General features: G+C 52.3%; 1 protein-coding gene across 1 annotated transcript in view; it reads right to left on the reverse strand.

The window, feature by feature from the left end:
- Positions 1-14,117, reverse strand: part of ATP8B1 (ATPase phospholipid transporting 8B1) — a 109,632-nt gene extending 95,515 nt beyond the window's left edge. Inside the window, exon 1 of the mRNA XM_004601707.2 lies at positions 14,005-14,117. The gene's annotated coding sequence lies outside the window, so the exon portion shown is untranslated. The remainder of the gene's footprint in view (positions 1-14,004) is intronic.
- Positions 14,118-17,936: the final 3,819 nt, after the last annotated feature.

A 17,936-nucleotide genomic window follows, 5' to 3' on the forward strand; every position in this document is an offset into this window, starting at 1 on the left:
GACTCCCCGGTTTCAGATGATCTCCTGCTTGCCACGGGGTTTGGCCCTGGAGGCCCCCCGAGCATCACCGGGACAGAACCCACGAAGCACCACATCCACTAAAAGAGAGAAAATCAGGAAACCTTCCAGGAAGCAGCAGTGCCTGGTTTGGGGGGGATAAGGGGAGAGTCACAAGGAAGAACATAGCAAACAGGCAACACCAAGACGAAGGGCACACTCTCGGTGCCAACGGGATGCCAGGTCAGGAGGGAAATGGCCTTCGACACTGCACAAAGCAGCAGCTCCCAGGTCGTCAGCCGCAGGGAGGAAAACGTCCCTTCTACCGAAAGCACGGGGATGCCCAAGACTTTCAAAGCCATCGTTTCTCTCCGGGCGCTGGATACTCATTTCCTTAAACAACAGGTCACACTTTAAGAGTCTGTCACAATAGCCGCATTATTCAACGCCATCCCCTTGCCACGTTCTGTGTCAGTAAGACGGTGTGCAAACATAGGCTGCTCGGGTGAGGCCACAGGCGGTGGCCGTGACAGAGGAACAGACTCGACCTGCAAGCAGCACGGGCGTTTCGAGTGGGGATGGAGGTTGCGGGTGGGTGGGGGATGCACACACTAGAGGGAGGCAAAGCAGGGGAATTAGAGCCAGGGTTTGCTGCGTATCTTCTAATCTGCGGGTTCCCAGACTGATTTGCCTCCTCCTCAATCCCCCCTCCCTGTAAACTGCACCCCAGACTCCTACCACCCCCACAGCTATGTTCCAGCACCCCGTCCCTCCCCGATCCAGAGAGAAAACCCCTTGCTACAGTATACTCTTCTCATCTAAGCGCCCTCATTTCAAGAGTTTTGCCAAGTCATCAATAAACCTAGTTCTGGTCTTCTGTGTCAAAATGCATATAGCTGTGGATACTGAAACACTGTATGTCTGAAACCCAAGCATGATCAGCTCTGTAACTCTGTATCTCAGAGTGACTTAAAAAAATTAACAGAAACAAAAACAAAATGTATAGCCAGCCTGGGGCAAGAATCCCAGACTCAGTGGCACTCACTCCTGCCCTGATTCACAGACAAGCAGAAGAAAGGCAGAAAAGCAGCCCTTGGCTCTTCTCATAGGAAATAATCGACATTCTGCCAACACCTAGAATTCCCTGAAGATCTTGAGCATCTTTACCCTTTGTCTTTTAACAATAACATAGCCACTAACTAGGACAGACAAGAGAGTCTTGAAAAAAAAATCAAGATTTGCTTGGTACTGAGGAGAGACTCCATCATCTCGGTTGAATAGAGGGCATTGAACTTTGCAGACAAAAATGAAGGACAGCTCTGACTCTGAATGACGTGGAACACAGAAATGATCCCTAACTTCTGTCAGACAGAGCTTAATGCATACACAGATGGCCCAACAGCTTCAGAAGAAAAGAGGTTTTAAAAATATGTCAGGCCGGGCTGAAGAGATACTACAGTGAGTAGGGTGCTTGCTTTGCATGCAGCCAACTGGGGCTTGAACCCTGGTACCCCATAGAGTCTCCCACACACTCCCAGGAGTAATTCCTGAGTGCAGAGGAGCCAAGAGAAATTCCTGAGTATTTCTGGGTGTGACCCCAAATGAAAAACTATATAAATATATTCAAATATAAAATTTGAAGGCAAATAAACCGTGATATTAATGTTCATTTGCAAGACAAGTCAACTGGAATCATTGCACAATGCCTAAACTGAGGTAGCAAACTTGCTGGCAAATAAAACATATTTTGGTTCTCGAAATGGTGGCCAGTCTTCATGTTCCCTTACTCCTAAGGGCTATGCAAGGCACACTCTACACCCTGATTTCCTTACGATGCATGCAACATATTAAATGCACCTACACAGAACTTCAGCTGATAAAGTGATGCCATTAGGTCTCACCTGACACACTGAAACAGGGTCCCACGGGGCATGCACCCTTTTTCCTTGTCATTTTGGCTTGGTCCCCACCACCAACTTCCTTTCAAAGCTTGTTCTGGTGCATTATTGATTGAACAGCTTTACTGATCTCCAACTTGAAAAACAAAATTCTCTAGATATTGTGAAACCTCAGTGGGTAGGGATATAATACAGCTTTTTTTTTTTCTTTTTGGGTCACACCCGGCGATACACAGGAGTTACTCCTGGCTCTGCACTCAGGAATTATTCCTGGTAGTGCTCAGGGGACCATATGGGATGCTGGGAATCGAACCCGGGTCAACCGCGTGCAAGACAAACGCCCTACCCGCTGTGCTATTGCTCCAGCCCCAACAGCTGTTATATTTAAGGTTTTCCCTCTCTCCAAACAGAGGGAAAACCCCCTTCAAAATACAAAAAGCCGCATTCATAATGTCACAAACCTTTAAAAAAGATGTATAGTATTCACTGGGCAAACCTCAAAGCATATTCTAACCCATTCTAAAGGTGAAAGGGGGTGCTGGAGAGGCAGGATTGGGGTTAAAGCACTTGTCTTATACACAGCCAACTGGGTTCACTCCATATGCTCCCCCAAATATCACCAGGTGTGATTCTTGAGCACAGAGTCAAATCTAAGCATAGCTCAAAAATTAAAAAATTTAAAAAATTAAATAAAGTTAATATGAAACATAAAACGACTCTCCAGCATTTCAGAAAAGCCTGTTTGGGGGCCGGAGCAACAGTATTCCAGGCAGGGCACTTGATATGCAAGCCACCAACTGGGGTTCACTCCCCAGCACCACATACGGTTCCTCACGCCTGCCAGGAGTAATCCCTGAGCTTCGAGTCAAGAGCCAGCCCTGAGCTCAGAGCCAGCTGTCAGCCCTGAGCGCTGCCCGAAAACAAAGAACAGAAAAGCCGGTTTCCCTGTCTTCCTGACTGCCAGGGCTTCTGACATCATGTAACTTTCTAAAGCTGGAATCTTCGGGCCAACGAAAACATCACCCACATGGTGTTTCTCCTCCCTAACCTCACCCACCCCACACGGGAAGTGGAGCCTGTGAACGTCACATCTAGGAGGCGGTCAGGCCACAGCCTGGGTTCCTGAGCCCAGGCACCAAGTCCCCCAGGCCCAGGCAGTTGCTTCTCATGTGCTCTGAAGAGTCATTCAAGACCAGGAAAGCATCACAGTCCATCTGAGACACTCGCCAAAGCTGCTCTGCTCACACTCACATCTTCAAATTTTACAAAACGCATGAAAGATCCAGCTCTGGTCTTGAAAATCCAGGTAGTCTTCACAGTACCCATAGCTCTAAGTCCCAAACAGTCTCCGCTGGGTGAGGACACCAAATTCAGGACACGCATTAAGTGTGAACTTCTAAATTGTCAACTAGAGAACGATAGTCATTTCCATGGGTGTCCCATATTCCCTGCACATACAGGTGTTCCGTATGCTGGAAGGTAGAATGCAATAAGAATCTTATTGAAGGGGCTGGAGCAATAGCACAGCGGGTAGGGTGTTTGCCTTGCACGCGGCCGACCCGGATTCGATTCCCAGCATCCCATATGGTCCCCTGAACACCGCCAGGAGTAATTCCTGAGTGTAGAGCCAGGAGTAACTCCTGTGCATCGTCAGGTGTGACCCAAAAAGAAAAAAAAAAAGAATCTTATTGAAGGCTTAGCCATGACTAAAATTTAACTATGCACTTTTTTTTTCACTTCACTAACCTATTTCTGGACCTTTTGTAATTGTTCTTCCAGCCGGCAATGCTGTTTCTGAAACAATCTGCCTACAATTTGGGGTTTTGACAGTCCTAGTTCTGCATCTGCGGGCAAGTCCCAGCTTTTTCACATAGAGAAAGTGGCCAGCCTATCGGTCCCCCCAGAACCCAGTGGACAAGTCCTGCCAACGCAAACAGTGTGTGACCAGCATGGCAGCACCACGGGGTCCCTGACACCCGAGAGTGATTTGGTGTCAGGAGAGGTCACACAGGCTCAGATAAAGACCCAGGGGTCTTTCAAGAGACGTTCCCTGCTGTTCACCGGTTCCAGCGAAGCTCAAACTGGCCCTTGGCTGCATGCACAGCAGAGGTGGGGGAGAGGTCTTGGCTAGCCTCTGCTGTCTTCTGCATCCCCCACCCTGGGCAGGTGCCTTCAGATGAAAACAGGGGGTTTCCCTTGTGCAAATAACAGGGGATGTATGGGTTGGAACAGCAAGGCCAGCCCTAAGGAGCAGAAGCGCTGCTGGCATTGGATTTCCAGTCTCCCGGGCCCTGGGAATTCTGTGTCTCCCCATTGAGATTCTGAGGCTTTGGGCGTCTGGCGACTTGGCCTTCTCCTGCCAGAAGGCAAAGCTTCCCGCTCTCGCTGTTGCTCTTCACCACATCTCTGCTCACTCAGCTGCACAGCCTGACGGCCACCTCCTCTGCCTCCTCCCAGCTTCTGGCTGGTCCTAAGGCCACCCCACACAAAGGGCCTTTGCACATGCAGACACCAATAGCTACACTTCAGCTCCTCAATTCTAGGGCCGCCTCCTCCACCAGAGCCTTCCAGGCCAAGACTGCTTGACTGCAGTAAAGCATTTCTTTCACAACTGATGCACATTGTAACCATTTCCAAGAGTCTCATTCTCCGGAGTGAGGTACATTCATGTCGCTGTATAAGCGTCATCACTCTCTGTGTCTGGAACTATTGGATCATCCCAAATGGAAATTCTGTACCCAGGAAACAGTTTCCCATTCTCCACCCTCCCAGCCCCTGGCAGCCAGGGGTAGAGTTACTTCCTGTCTCTGTCACTTTGCAGGTGTCACCATCAGTGGCTTCATGGGACCCCTGTCCCCTTGTGCCGGCCTTATTCAAGTGAGTAGAGTGCCTTCCCGATTCAGATGTTATCCGGACCTGAATTCCTCCTTTCTGAGGCTGCAGCATCTTCTGTGACATGGATGCACCATGCTGTCCAGCCAACATGTGTCACATGTCCAGCCAACAGTGGCCATCTGGACTCGATCCTGGACCTTTGATGGTAGCCCCTTCACCTTTACCTACTCAGGCCTTATTTTTCTCCAAGGACTTTTCACAGAGGCACTTCTAGCTCCGTTTGTTCCCCAATTCTTCTGCCCTGTGTTTGACGGAGCGGCTCCCGCACACCTGTAGGCTCCTGGAGGGAGGAACTCACCTGCGTCTTGTTCATGCCTGTATTAATCACCTGTACCTGGCTCGGGGCCTGGAGCACACACTGGCTATTGAATAAGTAATTGCTGAATTACTGAATACAAGAAAATCATCTGGCCACCAGAAAGTTTAGAGTGACTCACAAATTCCACAGGACTTTGCATTCCATTGGGAAAGAGAGCGAATTCAACTGGTGTCAGGAGAGGTCACACAGGCCCATGTAAAAGACCCAGTCTCTCAAGAGACGTCCCCTGCTGTTTGCCAGTTCCAGTGAAGCTCAAACTGGCCCTTGGTTGCATGCGTAGCAGAGGTGGGGGAGAGGTCTTGCCTAGCCTCTCAAATTAAATGTGAATTCAAATTAACATTTGTGGGCACATGCAAACACACACACACAGCTCTGGGTATAGACTATTCCCCCTGTAACACATCAGTCTCATTGGCGAAATGCTGTGACAAGTACACTTTAATTTCCTCCATTCTTTCCAAGAATATGTCATATGCCCAAGCAATATGTCCTCAGCATTTTAAAGAAGAAATTAAGAAATGCCACAAACATGGATGAACCTTAGAAGCATGATTCTAAAGGACTGGATAGCACAGTGGTAAGGATGTTGTCTTCCACGGGTTTGATGCCCAGCACTGCCTCTGGTCCCCAGAGCACTGCAAGGGAATATTTCTGAGAAAAAAAAGCCAAGAGCTGCCCCTAAACATCACAGGGTGTGGCCCATGGCACCCCTCCCAGCTCCCCCACCCATAAGAACTTTAAGTCATGATTCTAAATCAAGTAGGTCACTCATACAACCACTAGTGGTGGACTGGTACCACATGCATAGAACATCCAGAATGAGTCAGTGTAGAGAGGCAAGATGTAGACTCGGTGTGGCAGGGGGAATGGGCGAAATGACTAGAGGGAATGGGGTTTCTCTTGGGCGGGGGTGAAGAAAATTCTAGAACATACGAGGTGATGGGGATATATTCATGCACCAAAACCATCATATACCATAAAAGGAAGGACTGTAAAGTCCTGAAGTGGTGTCTCCAGAAAGCTGTACATGGAGGCCTGGTCGGCCTGTATCTGAGGGGCCTTCCCAACGAGACTAGGATGGGGCAGCCCGTAGATCAGGGGTCTCTGTCCCAATACCCTGTGATCTACAGCCCACCTTCCTTCCCCATACAGTCTCCTGAGCTCCAGCAGGTACGAACCCTGGAAGCAAGCCAAGAGTAAGCCTTGAGCACTGCCAAATGTGGCCCCAAATCAAAAACAAAACAAAACAAAAAAACACTTAAAAAAAAAAAAGCCTGCCTCAGTTGCTGGGGGAAAAGGCAGCTGGGATAGAGAAGGGGCCACTAAGACCATAATGGTTGGAAATGTCACTCTGGATAAGAACTGCATGCTGAAAGTAGGTAAAGGAACATTCTGACACTACAATGTGGGTAAACCTCGAGGACACTAAGTGACATCAGCAGTTACAAAAGGGTGCTATTGTGATTCCACTTACAGAAGATGCCTTAGGATAGCCAGGTTCCCGGGGGAGCGGGGCCAGGGCTGCAGGGAGGAGGAAATGGGGAGCACTTGCTGACTGGGTTCAGGGTTTCAGATGGGATGATTGGGAAGGAGGGTGCGTTCAATGCCACTGAATTAACACTCAGAGACAGTTAAAAAGAGTCTGGGGCCAGGAATGTGGCCTAGGTTCAATCCCTGACACCACACAACACAAAATAAGCTTTTTATTTTATGTATTTATTTATTTATATTTTGCCTTTTGGGTCACACCCGGCAATGCACAAGGGTCACTCCTGGCTCATGCACTCAGGAATCACCCCTGGCGGTGCTCAGGGGACCATATGGGATGCTGGGACTCAAACCTGGGTTGGCCGCGTGCAAGGCAGACGCCCTACCCACTGTGCTATCACTCTAGCCCCAACACAAAATAAGCTTTATCTTAGAAATAAGTTACCTTCACAGCCACCAGGAAAAATGAAGTCATGAAATTCACTTATAAATGGATGGACATGGAGAGTATCATGCTGAGTGAAGCAAGTCAGAAGGACAGGGACAGAGATGGAATAATTGCACTCATTTGTAGGATAAAAAACATGTATGAGACTAATATCCAAGGACAGGAGAAAGCAAGGGCCAGGAGGACTGATCCATGGGAGAAAGAAAGAAAGAAAGAAAGAAAGAAAGAAAGAAAGAAAGAAAGAAAGAAAGAAAGAAAGAAAGAAAGAGAAAGAAAGAAAGAAAGAAAGAAAGAAAGAAAGAAAGAAAGAAAGAAAGAAAGAAAGAAAGAAAGAAAGAAAGAAAGAAAGAAAGAAAGAAAGAAAAGGGAAGGAAGGAAGGAAGGAAGGAAGGAAGGAAGGAAGGAAGGAAGGAAGGAAGGAAGGAAGGAAGGAAGGAAGGAAGGAAGAAAAGTTATCCCAGGGCTGAAGAGATGGTAAGGCACTTATTTTGCCCATGGCCAACCTGGGTTCAATCCCAACCATTCCAAGTGGTCCCTGAGCACCATCAAGAGTGATCCCCAAGTGCAGAGCCAGGACTAACCCCTGAGCATTGCCAGGTGTGACCCAAATCCCCAAAAAATTAATGAGAGAGAAAGAGATAGAGAAAGAGGAGGAAGGAGGAAAGGGAAAGGGAGAGGGAGAAGAAGAAAATTATTCCATTGAAAACAAAATTCCAGGCCAGAGAAATAGAACTCAGGGCACTTGCATTATCTGAGATTGACACAGTTCAAATCCCCGGTACCATATATGGTCCCACCATGAGTGATTCCTGAGCACAGAGCGAGGAGTTAGCCCTGAGGACTGCTTTGTTTAAACTGTGCGGTCCAACCAAAACAAAACAAGACTCCCATGAAATTCTGAGAGAAACCTCCTTTCCTCCCCCAAATGCTGGCACAAGCCAAGAAAACAGATTTTTCCTGCATCTTCACAATCTTGCTGGTGGTGAGTCCCACATACTTGGCTTGCTCGTCTCATCAAAAACCGCAACGCTTCCTACAACAGCTGCTAACATCTGGTTGACTTTCTTTTCCAACAACCGTTTTCCCCCAATATGGCAGCAGAGATGGTATTTCCGCCATGGAAGGCAGACACAGCCCCACCTCAGTCTGTGAGTAAGACTGCCTTTACGGGCTAGTTCTCCTGTCTCGACAACTTCTGGGCCTCAGTGAGCACTTATAGGCCCAAGGTTCCACAAATGGATCATATCCAGAGTCCTACAAAATACATCTCATGCCTTAGGAGACTAAAGGGATATGTACTGGGGCCACCACCCCGTTCAGAAAATGGAGAACTCATCCAACCCACCTCAAGAGGGGAGAAGGAAGGGGATGTGGGAGATGGATGCTGGGGGCCTGAGGCATGGCCTGGAGGCTCTCTGAGCTCAGCCCCCTGTGAAGGAAAATGAGCAAATGGAGAGTCAGAGAGATAGCCAAGAGGGCCGGGTGCTTGCCTTATACCCAGTCAACCCAAGTTCAACCCCAGCACCCCAGATAATCCCTCAAGCCCTATCAAGAGTGATCCTTGGGGCTGGAGAGATAGCACAGCAGGTAAGGCGTTTGCCTTGCACGCGGCCGACCCAGGTTCTAATCCCAGCATCCCATATGGTCCCCTGAGCACGGCCAGGGGTAATTCCTGAGTGCAGAGCCAGGAGTAACCACTGTGCATTGCCAGGTGTGACCCAAAAAGCAAAAAAAAAAAAAAAAAAAAGTGATCCTTGAGTACAGAGCCAGGAGTTAGGTCTGAGCACTGCTGGGTGTGGCCCCAAAACAAAATTAAAAAGTTGGAAAACGGATTTCAAACACCAGCTGTTCAATAGCAAACAAACCTCCACTCTGGGGGAACAAAGCCTCTCGACTAAAGGACAGACATCAACACCGGGGGGTCAACAGAGAGGAAAGTCGGCAGCAGAGGCCAGAGCTGGCCCGGGTGCTGAGTCCCAGTTTCCCAGCAGGGCCCACCATGACCCCGGGCACCCCCAGCCCCAGGCATTTTCCGGGTCTGAGAGCTGCACGTGTGGCCATGCCCACAGTCTAAGGTGCCAGATTCGAACTTCCCTCCACCGTGTCAGGCGGCCACACCCTGAGCGGGAGGAAGGGTCCCCGCCCTCCTCTCTTCCCAAGAAGGAAACCCCCACGCGGGCCCCGGGAGAGATGTGAGCACCGTTTGGGAAGTGGACCATTGGCCAGGATGTGTGAGGGCTAGGCCCGGAGGAATGGCTGCAGGAGGTTTTGATTATGGGGCAAGGGAGGGGGTGTCACACCTCCACACCTGGCCCCAGGTGAGCTACATGTAAGTAAGCACCCTCCCTCCTGGGCTCCAGTCTGCCAGCACTGAGGAAGTTTACTTATTTATGGGGGTCGTGGCGGGGGGGGGTCTCCCAAGCACGGCACAGGGCCCTGAGGCCACTCCTGGCAATGTCTGGCCCTGCTATGGGGTCTGAACAGCTCAGTGCTTTGCGGGGAGCATCGGAGGCCTCCGGGCAACACCCCACAGTGCTCAGGAAGCCACGCAGGGCCAGGGCTGAAGCCGGGGCCTACCGCAGGCCGGCAAGCTCTGTGGCCCCGTGAACCGTGCTCGCAGCAGGTGTTGGGAGCCGGAGGGAGGGGGAAGGCCAGACCAGAAGTGGGGTTCGGAGGCCCCATGTGAGCCTGCCGGGACCGAGGTGCGAGCACCCAACAAGGGTGGCCAGGGTGTTCCTCGCAGCCCTGACCGCTCAGGCGGGTCCGGTCACCCGCCCCTGGCTCTCCTTCAGGGCCCCAACGTCGAGGTTGAACCCTCGCCCCGATTCGGGGGACTTGCTCTTGCCACTGCCGGGCACGAACCGGCATTTCTGTTTGCTAAGTAAACACTGACACAGAGAGTGATTCCTGTTCCAGCCACAGAGAAGGCTGCTGGGGAGCAAAGGGCCACCCCACCTGCACCACAGGGCAGTGGCGCTAAGGGCGACTGGCCGCGCTCGGCCTCCTTATCTGAACACTCCCCCTGGAGCACAGCCACGGACCACCGTGCCCTCCACGGGGCAGGCTCGGGAGCCTGCTTCCTGATACAGCCCGGACACCCGCTCTGGGGGGTTAGCTCAGCAGGCTGGAGCCCCGGCTTTGCATGCAGGAGGCTTGGGTTCGAGCTCTGGCACAGCATGGCTTCCCCGCACTGTCGGGAATGGCCCCAAGCCTGGACTCAGAAGTAGCCTCAAAGGCCCATGCTAGCCACAAACGTGTAGTTCACTGGGCTCGGGGCTCCTGGGGCCAGTGAGCTCTAAGTTCTGATTGCACCTGGTACCTACTTAAAGAAAGATGCATTTAGAACAGGCAAAGTGGGGCTGGAGTGACAGCACAGTGGGTAGGGCGTTTGCCTTGCACGCGGCCGACCCGGGTTCAAATCCCAGCATCCCATATGGTCCTCTGCGCACCGCCAAGGGTGATTCCCGAGTGCATGAGCCAGGAGTGACCCCTGTGCATCGCCGGGTGTGACCCAAAAAGAAAAAAAAAACAGGCCAAGTACTAATTACTGAATAATCAGATGATAACATTCTTTCTTTTAGAATAAAACAGACTCTTATCTATACACATATATGAATATATGTATATATATGCATGTATATATGCTTTCTAGAGTCTTATCCACAATGGCCTTAGTGACACAGGATCTCAAAAGGTGTTATTATAACATATGTAATAGATAATAGGATATTAGACACAGGGATATGATTTCAGGAGTAACCTGATTAACAGAATCAAGGATAACTTATCTTGTTATTAAAGTTCTTCTGACAGCAAATTAACTTTAACATATCTTAATAATAAAACACCTACAGGCATGAATACAATTAATCTAACTGATGCCCACAACAGATCTGAAAACTCACAAGATAACCAAAAAGACATCACAAGGAAAACTTTCAAGGATCTTAGTCTAGAAACATGTTCTAAAATAAAGGGCTTAAGAAACTTTAAAGGGCACTTCTCTGTAAAAGTCTGGGGCCGGAATGGAAAGAAGCAAGTTTCTCTACATTCATAGCGCATAAAGTTCTTTTATAATGGTTGGAATCACAGAGCAAAGGTAGAAGGTTAATGAAAATCTCTCTGGAGCAGGTTACAAGGATCACCTGTATTGCATGAATGTTGTTCACAAAAAACTAAAATGGAACACAACCCAGAACAGCAATAAAATATAAAAACTAAACCATGCTGGGTATGATGATTATTTTTCAAAGTGATCATTTTTATAAAGAAAATAAGAAAACCTTCAAACACCTACTCTGTATAAAGGCCACTCACCTGTTCTCACTTATTCACTCAACAACCCAGGGTGGTTGATGGTTATTTTCCTCCAACAGACTAAATAGAGGTTCAGTAAATTTAGGGATAAGGGTATGCAATTTTAAAGGTACATAAATACACGAAGAAGTGTATTTTTATATAAAAAATAAATAAGCTCTTTATTTTTAGGGGGTGAGGAGTCAGAGGCTGGCAAGCTACCCGTGCCATATTCAATATGCCAAAAACAGTAACAAGTCTCACAATGGAAATGTTACTGGTGCCCGCTCCAGCAAATCGATGGGCAATGGGATGACAGTGATAGTGAGGATAGCTTGAAGGGTTCGAGTGCAAGCATGTGGGAGCTTCTAGTTCAATCCCTAGTACTTCTGCCTCCCCACCCCCCAAAAAAATTGTAGGGCTGATGTTCGTTCAAATGGTTCAGAACAAACCCTTTCATGTGTGAGACCTTGCTTTTGCCCCAGCACTAAGTATACCCCCCCCAAACACACACCAAGTATTGTCTCCGATAATTTACTTTTAATTCAATGCATTAAAAGTAAATAGAAGAACTGGAATTTTAGGGCTGGATAGTACAGTAAGTCACATGCCTCGAACATGGCTGACGTGATTGATCACCGGCACCCCACATGGCCCTGTAAAATGGCAAGGGGTGATCCCTGAGCACAGTGGCAGGAGTAAGACCTGAGAACCTGGGAACCTAAATAAAGTCATGTTTCTCGACTCCTTGCTTTAAAAGGAAGAAAGAGGGAAAAGGAGCAAAAGCAGAGACACAGGAAAAGAAACATTCTCGAGTCCCATCTGGTCTCTGCCATAAGCCGAAAGTTCAGAATCTCCTCCACTCCAGGGGCCCCTCAGAACCTATCCCGATTATTACCTCACCCCTGCAGGTTTACCATTACTTTAAAACCTCGTTTTTTAAATATATATATATATATATATACATATATATGTATATCAACAACCCAACACCTCCTAGTTCACAATAGGGCACCCTTGGCCTGCATTTTGCTTAAAATCAAAACCAAAAGAAAGGGCTGGTGTTATCCAGAGTCACTCTGCCAAGAAGCAGCGAGGCTGACCCAACCTGCCACGCCAGTGTAAGTGATGCAGAAAAGTGCTGAAATTCACTAAAACTCCGCCGCTACAAAGCAGCGCCGGAAAGGCGAGGAGCGGTTTGGGGTTTAGTACCTCCACGTAGACCAAGGAAACCTTCACACATAATGAAGACCATTAAGGCAATTCAAAGGCATAATTGCAGAGGCAGCTGCTCTCTCTGGGAAAGCAATCACCTAATAATCATTCGTCATCTTTTGCAGAGTTTGTGCATGTGTCGGTTTTAATAAGTCTTTAACAACAGGTCCAGGGTAATGAATGGCACTTTGGGTCGAACACAGAAGTGCTCCGGGGACGCTGAAAATTAGACGTCTAGTTGCCCTGCGGTTTACTCTGCTAAGCGTCTGGATCGATTATCCCTGGACATCTTGAGAACATTCTTGTCCCTAAAAGCAGGGGGCTTCCGTCGCCCACCTAGGCGAGCCAGCTCACCTTCAAAGAGGAGAGGACGCAGAAAGAAACTGCGAGGCAAAGCCGCCGGGAAGATGGAAAAGTCTCCTCGGCTGCCAAAGCCGCGGACTGTTTCCGGCCCCGCGTTCCCCAAAAAGGACTCGGAGCCACGCGCGGGCCAGAGGACACGGCGGCGCTGGGAGGGCCTTCCCGGGCGGAAATGTGCCCGAGTTTCTTCTTACTTGCCGCGATCGACCCTTTGCCCCGCGACTGCATCCCTTCCGCGCCGTCCCATCCCCGGGGCTCCGCTCTGCGCTCCCCGGAGCCTCCCCACCCCCGGCGGGGACGCGGAGCGCGCGGAGCCGGAGAGCCGCCGGCGATCCCTGCCTCTTCTTACACTTGGGGAAGGGGGCGACGCCGTCACCCCACCAGGTTGGCCTGTCCGCACGCACGCAGCAGTGACAGCGCGGGGCATCAGCCCCGGGCGGCAGGGAGTGGGCCGTGGCAGTGCCCAGGGAGTGGGCGAGGCGACCGTCCTCTCCCCGAAAGTGTCCCTCTTCCCATCACCTCCCCGACTGGGTTGAGGCTCTCGAAGATGTCTGGGGGGACAGGAGAGCGGGGGAAGCTCGGTCCCGGAGCAGGTGATCCCAACGCCCATCCCTCCGCGCAGGTGCGGCCAGGTGCTTTGGTCCTTAAGACTTTTCCAGACACGCTGGCACGGGCTTCCGAAGAAGGGCCCACAAAAAGCGGCCCTGGAGGTCTGACGGGGTGGTGCACCGCGCACTCAAGGGTTCTCAGCGACTCTTCCCCAGGTCCCCCCAGACCCGGATCCTCGGGGCTCAATGCCCGGCATGTGCGCGGCGGACACCCCAAGAAGGCTCCCGGCGGTGGAGAGCGTCGGGATCCGGATGGCACAGCGCTGCCCGTCCCCGCCCGCGGTGACCCCAGCTCCCCGAGGCCGCGGGGGCTCCGGACCCTGCGCCTCCCCGCCCCCGGAACCCCGGCTCCCCACGGGCTGCGGAGCCCGACGGCGCGGACAGCTGCTGCCGCGGCATCCCGGGTGCCCGGAGTCGATGGAATGGGCCGGGAGCCGGCGAGAGGGGGGTCGGGGACCCCGGCGCCGCGCCCCTCCTTACCTGGCGCTCGCTGGGCCCCGGCTGGGGCATCCGCGGGTGCGCGCCCGTCCGCGCGCTCGCTGCGCACCTGGCCGCTCGGCCCCAGCCCCGCCGCCGCGCTAGCGCTTCATGGCGCACGGGGGCTGGCCCGGGGCCGCGGGCAGCGTGTCCAGTTGGCGGCGGCTCGGCAGTGGCTCCCGGCCTTCCCCCCGCCCCGCGTCCGCGCGCCCTTCCTCCGCGGCCGCCCCTTTTCTCTCCGCTCCCCGGGACCGGCCAAACTGGTTCCTCCGCTCGCGGGTGGTGCCCGCCGTCTCCCTCCGGCGGCCGCCGCTGCGGCGCGCGGCAGGGGTTGCGGCTGGGGGCGGGCCCGGCCGTCCGCCCTCCCCCCGGTCCCTCCCGGGGGCGGAGAGGGGCTGGAGGGCGAGCCCGGGGCGGGCACCGCGCCCGGCACGCAGGTGGGCACCGCGGCGGCGTCCCGAGCGCGCCCCGAGCGCGCCCCGCCGTGGTGGCGGCGACCTCGGCTCCCCGGCCCTGCGGCCCCCGCGGGCCCCGGCGCGCCCACCCGCCCCGGGTCTCTTTCCCGCCGCCCCGGGTCGGGGATCGAGCCAGTCCGGAAAGCTGGCGGGGCCGCCTCTCGCCCGGGACCTGAGCGCCCTCGGTAAGGGGAGCCGAGAGCCGTCGGCGCCAAGTCACGTTCAGGGCCAGGTCACCGGAGGAGCGTGGCGCTTCGCCGCGGGGAGGGCGAGGGCAGGGAGAGCGCCAGGACTCGGAGAAGCTCACGCTGTCTTTGCAGCATGCGGGGGGAGGGGTGTGTGTGTGTGTGGGGGGGGTTCTATTGTAGTTTAGTTTTTGGTTAGGTTTTGAGATCAAACCCCGGGCTGGAGCGATAGCACAGCGGGTAGGGCGTTTGCCTTGCACGCGGCCGACCCGGGTTCAATCCCCAGCATCCCATATGGTCTTCTGAGTACTGAGTACCGCCAGGAGTAATTCCTGAGAACAAACCCCTTCTCACCCCTTTGGCATCAAAAGGAGCTAAGGTAGTGTGTGTGTGTGTGTGTGTGTGTGTGTGTGTGTGTGTGTGTGTGTGTGTGTGTGTGTGTGTGTGGTGAATGGCCGGTATGAGTGGAAATTGCACGTAGTTGAGAACTGGAGTCTAATTAAGCTGTGAATCTCAAGAGTTACTGAGTTCCTGCCGGGGCCGGTGACCCCATAGCTCCTCCTGCTTATCCACCATGCCCAATAGGCTGTAATAACAATGGGCCAAGGAGAGGAGGTGATGGCCGGGAATTGTGGTACCTGCAGCCAGAGTTGGAGCCCAGGGACCGCGTGTCCTCTCAAGCACCCCAAGCACCACTGCAGGAGGAGGAGGAAGAGAGAAGGAAGCCGTCAAGATGTATGGGAGTTCGCTTGACTAAGGAGACGGGGCAAATACATGCATATCCAATATCCTGGGCATTGGACTCCCATCTGGAGGCCGTGCAGAGGAGCTATGTTCAAGGTGGAACGCAAAGACCCACCTTTTCAGGACCAGGGTTGCACAGAGCTGGTGTGAGCGTCACCTACCCATGTATATAGCAACCAAGAGGGTTAAACCAAAGGCCCGCCTGGTTTCTGTTTCATTACTCAGGCTTGACCTTTGACCACGCGGTACTGGCTGGTCCTCTAATCTATCTGGGCCTCAGTTTCCTTGATCATAAAATGAGATTGGACAAGACGATCTCAAATATGGAAAATTTTCTGAAACCAACAGCCGGTTAAGGGTACAGAAGCGAGAAAACACAGGGGCAGGAAAATCCACTGGCATCGTAGTCAGCTGGGGGGTCTGCTGAGGGGGGGATGGCCGAGCCCAGCAAGGGTCTGACGGCCCAGGAGTGCTGGCACGCAGGCTTGGGAGCGCAGGCTTGCTCTGGGCTGCATGTGGAGGCATTGGTTGTTTTAATCAGGGCAAGGGAAACTGTCCCTTGTGATTTAGGGGCTATCCTGAGATCATCCGGAAGATGATAGGACTGAAGGAGTAGGGGACTACTTGGAAGGTAGAACAAAGGGCCTGAAGTAGTTGGCAGGGAAAGTGAGAGTGGAGGCGGGGAAGAGGCTCGGGGAGGAGAAATGGCCAGAACAAGGAGTTTGGTCCAAAAGTTTGGACCCCTTCTGGCTGCTCCACCAAGAAGTGCTCATTCTGTTCCAGAAAGCAGTGCCTTGGTGCCAGGGAGATGGGGCAGGGGTTGGGGGCACATGTGTGCTGGCTCCCATTCTCAGCAACGCCTGGTGCCCTGACCGGCCACCAAGGAGCAACCCTGAGCGCTGACGGGCCACAATGCAGCGGGAGGGAGCAGTGTGGAAAAAGCCACACCGTGGATATTGTTTCAAAGATTCAACAAATATTTGTAGAGTGTGCAACTCCTTGCTGGGAGGCACTGTTGTCATTTCTAAATCTATCTAAATCTAACCAGACAGGCTCATTGTACCGACAAGGTAACAAAGGCTTGGGGAAAAAAGTAGAAGAGGGACAGCGGGGGGTGGGCATTGGGGGGCAGGGTCTCTGAAGGTCCCTTCTAGTGTTATAAAAGTTCAGTATCTTCATCTGGGTGGTGGCTTTATGAAAGCCAAGCTATCTAAGAGTTCATTGACCCACACACTTAGGAGCTAAACATGAGGGCAGGAGAGATAGCACAGGGCTTGAGGTGCTTGCCAGTTGGATCCCTGGCACTGCCAGGAGTGATCCCTGAGCCACAGAGCCAGCCCTAGGCTCTGCGCTGCCAGGTGTGGCCTCCAAACAAACAGACTTAAGAGGATTTAAACATTAAACAATGAAGCAGATAATAGTAATAATTAAAAAAAATTAGAATAGGGGTAGAGGGGCCGGAGCGATAGCACAGCAGGTAGGGCATTTGCCTTGCACGTGGCTGACCCAGGTTCGATTCCCAGCATCCCATATGGTCCCATATGAGCACCGCCAGGGGTAGTTTCTGAGTGTAGAGCCAGGAGTAACCCCTGTGCATCGCTGGGTGTGACCCAAAAAGAAAAAAAATTAAAAAATTAAAAAAATAGAATAGGGGTAGAGACAAGGAGTGGAGGACAGAATTGTGTGGGTAAGAAGTGTGAGGAGATGCACTTGCAAAGGACTAGCAAGAAGGGAGAAGTCTCCTCCCAAGCTGGAGGTATTCTTTGAAAAGTCCTCTGAGAGAGGAAAAAGTGTCTGCTAGAGAGGAGGGGGTGGGGCTGGAGGGGGCCAGGGGAGGCTGGGAACCGGGAACCTTGGTGGTGGGAAATGTACGCTGGTGAAGGGACAGGTTTTGGAACATTATATGACTGAAACCTCAATCGCGGACAACTTTGTAGAACTTTGTGACTGTGTGTCTCACAGTGATTCAATTCAAAAAATTAATTAAAAAAAAAAAGAAAAGTTCTCTCACCTAGGAGCCCCCGCCTGGGGTGCATTTGAGCCCCGCTGGCCTGGGGTCCCGCCTTCTCGCCAGCCTCCTGCACCTTCCTGCTGGGCGGGAGGGCGAGTCCTGGAAGCACATGGTCTGATACTGCAGAGACAGGCAGTGTGGCTCACCCGGGCCTCCCGACTCCTGGCCTTGCCGAAACCATGCCACCCTATGGTGCCCTGTCAGGTCAGTCACTGAAAGTGCCTCATGCATGCGACAAGGATTGACGTATCAACTTGCCTCACGCTGACATGAGTCACTCAGGAGAGGTCTGCTCCATCGCAGCAGCAGCCCGTCCCCGCCCCCGCCCCAACGCAGCCGCCCCTTCCCAGGGTCCTAGGTAGGACCTAATGAGCACCCCAGGTTTCAGTGGCAACCCACCACATACAGCCGCCCATCCCCTCCCCTCACTGGGGGACACTGTGAACACGCGCAGCCCTGTCTAAAAGGGGAGAACAATACTTTTCTCAGCTGCCGTAGTTGGTCATTTCCTCCAACTGTTTCTTTTCTCCCCTTCTTGGC

This window comes from Sorex araneus, chromosome 2 (genome assembly GCF_027595985.1).
Source record: "Sorex araneus isolate mSorAra2 chromosome 2, mSorAra2.pri, whole genome shotgun sequence".
Lineage (NCBI taxonomy): Eukaryota > Metazoa > Chordata > Mammalia > Eulipotyphla > Soricidae > Sorex > Sorex araneus.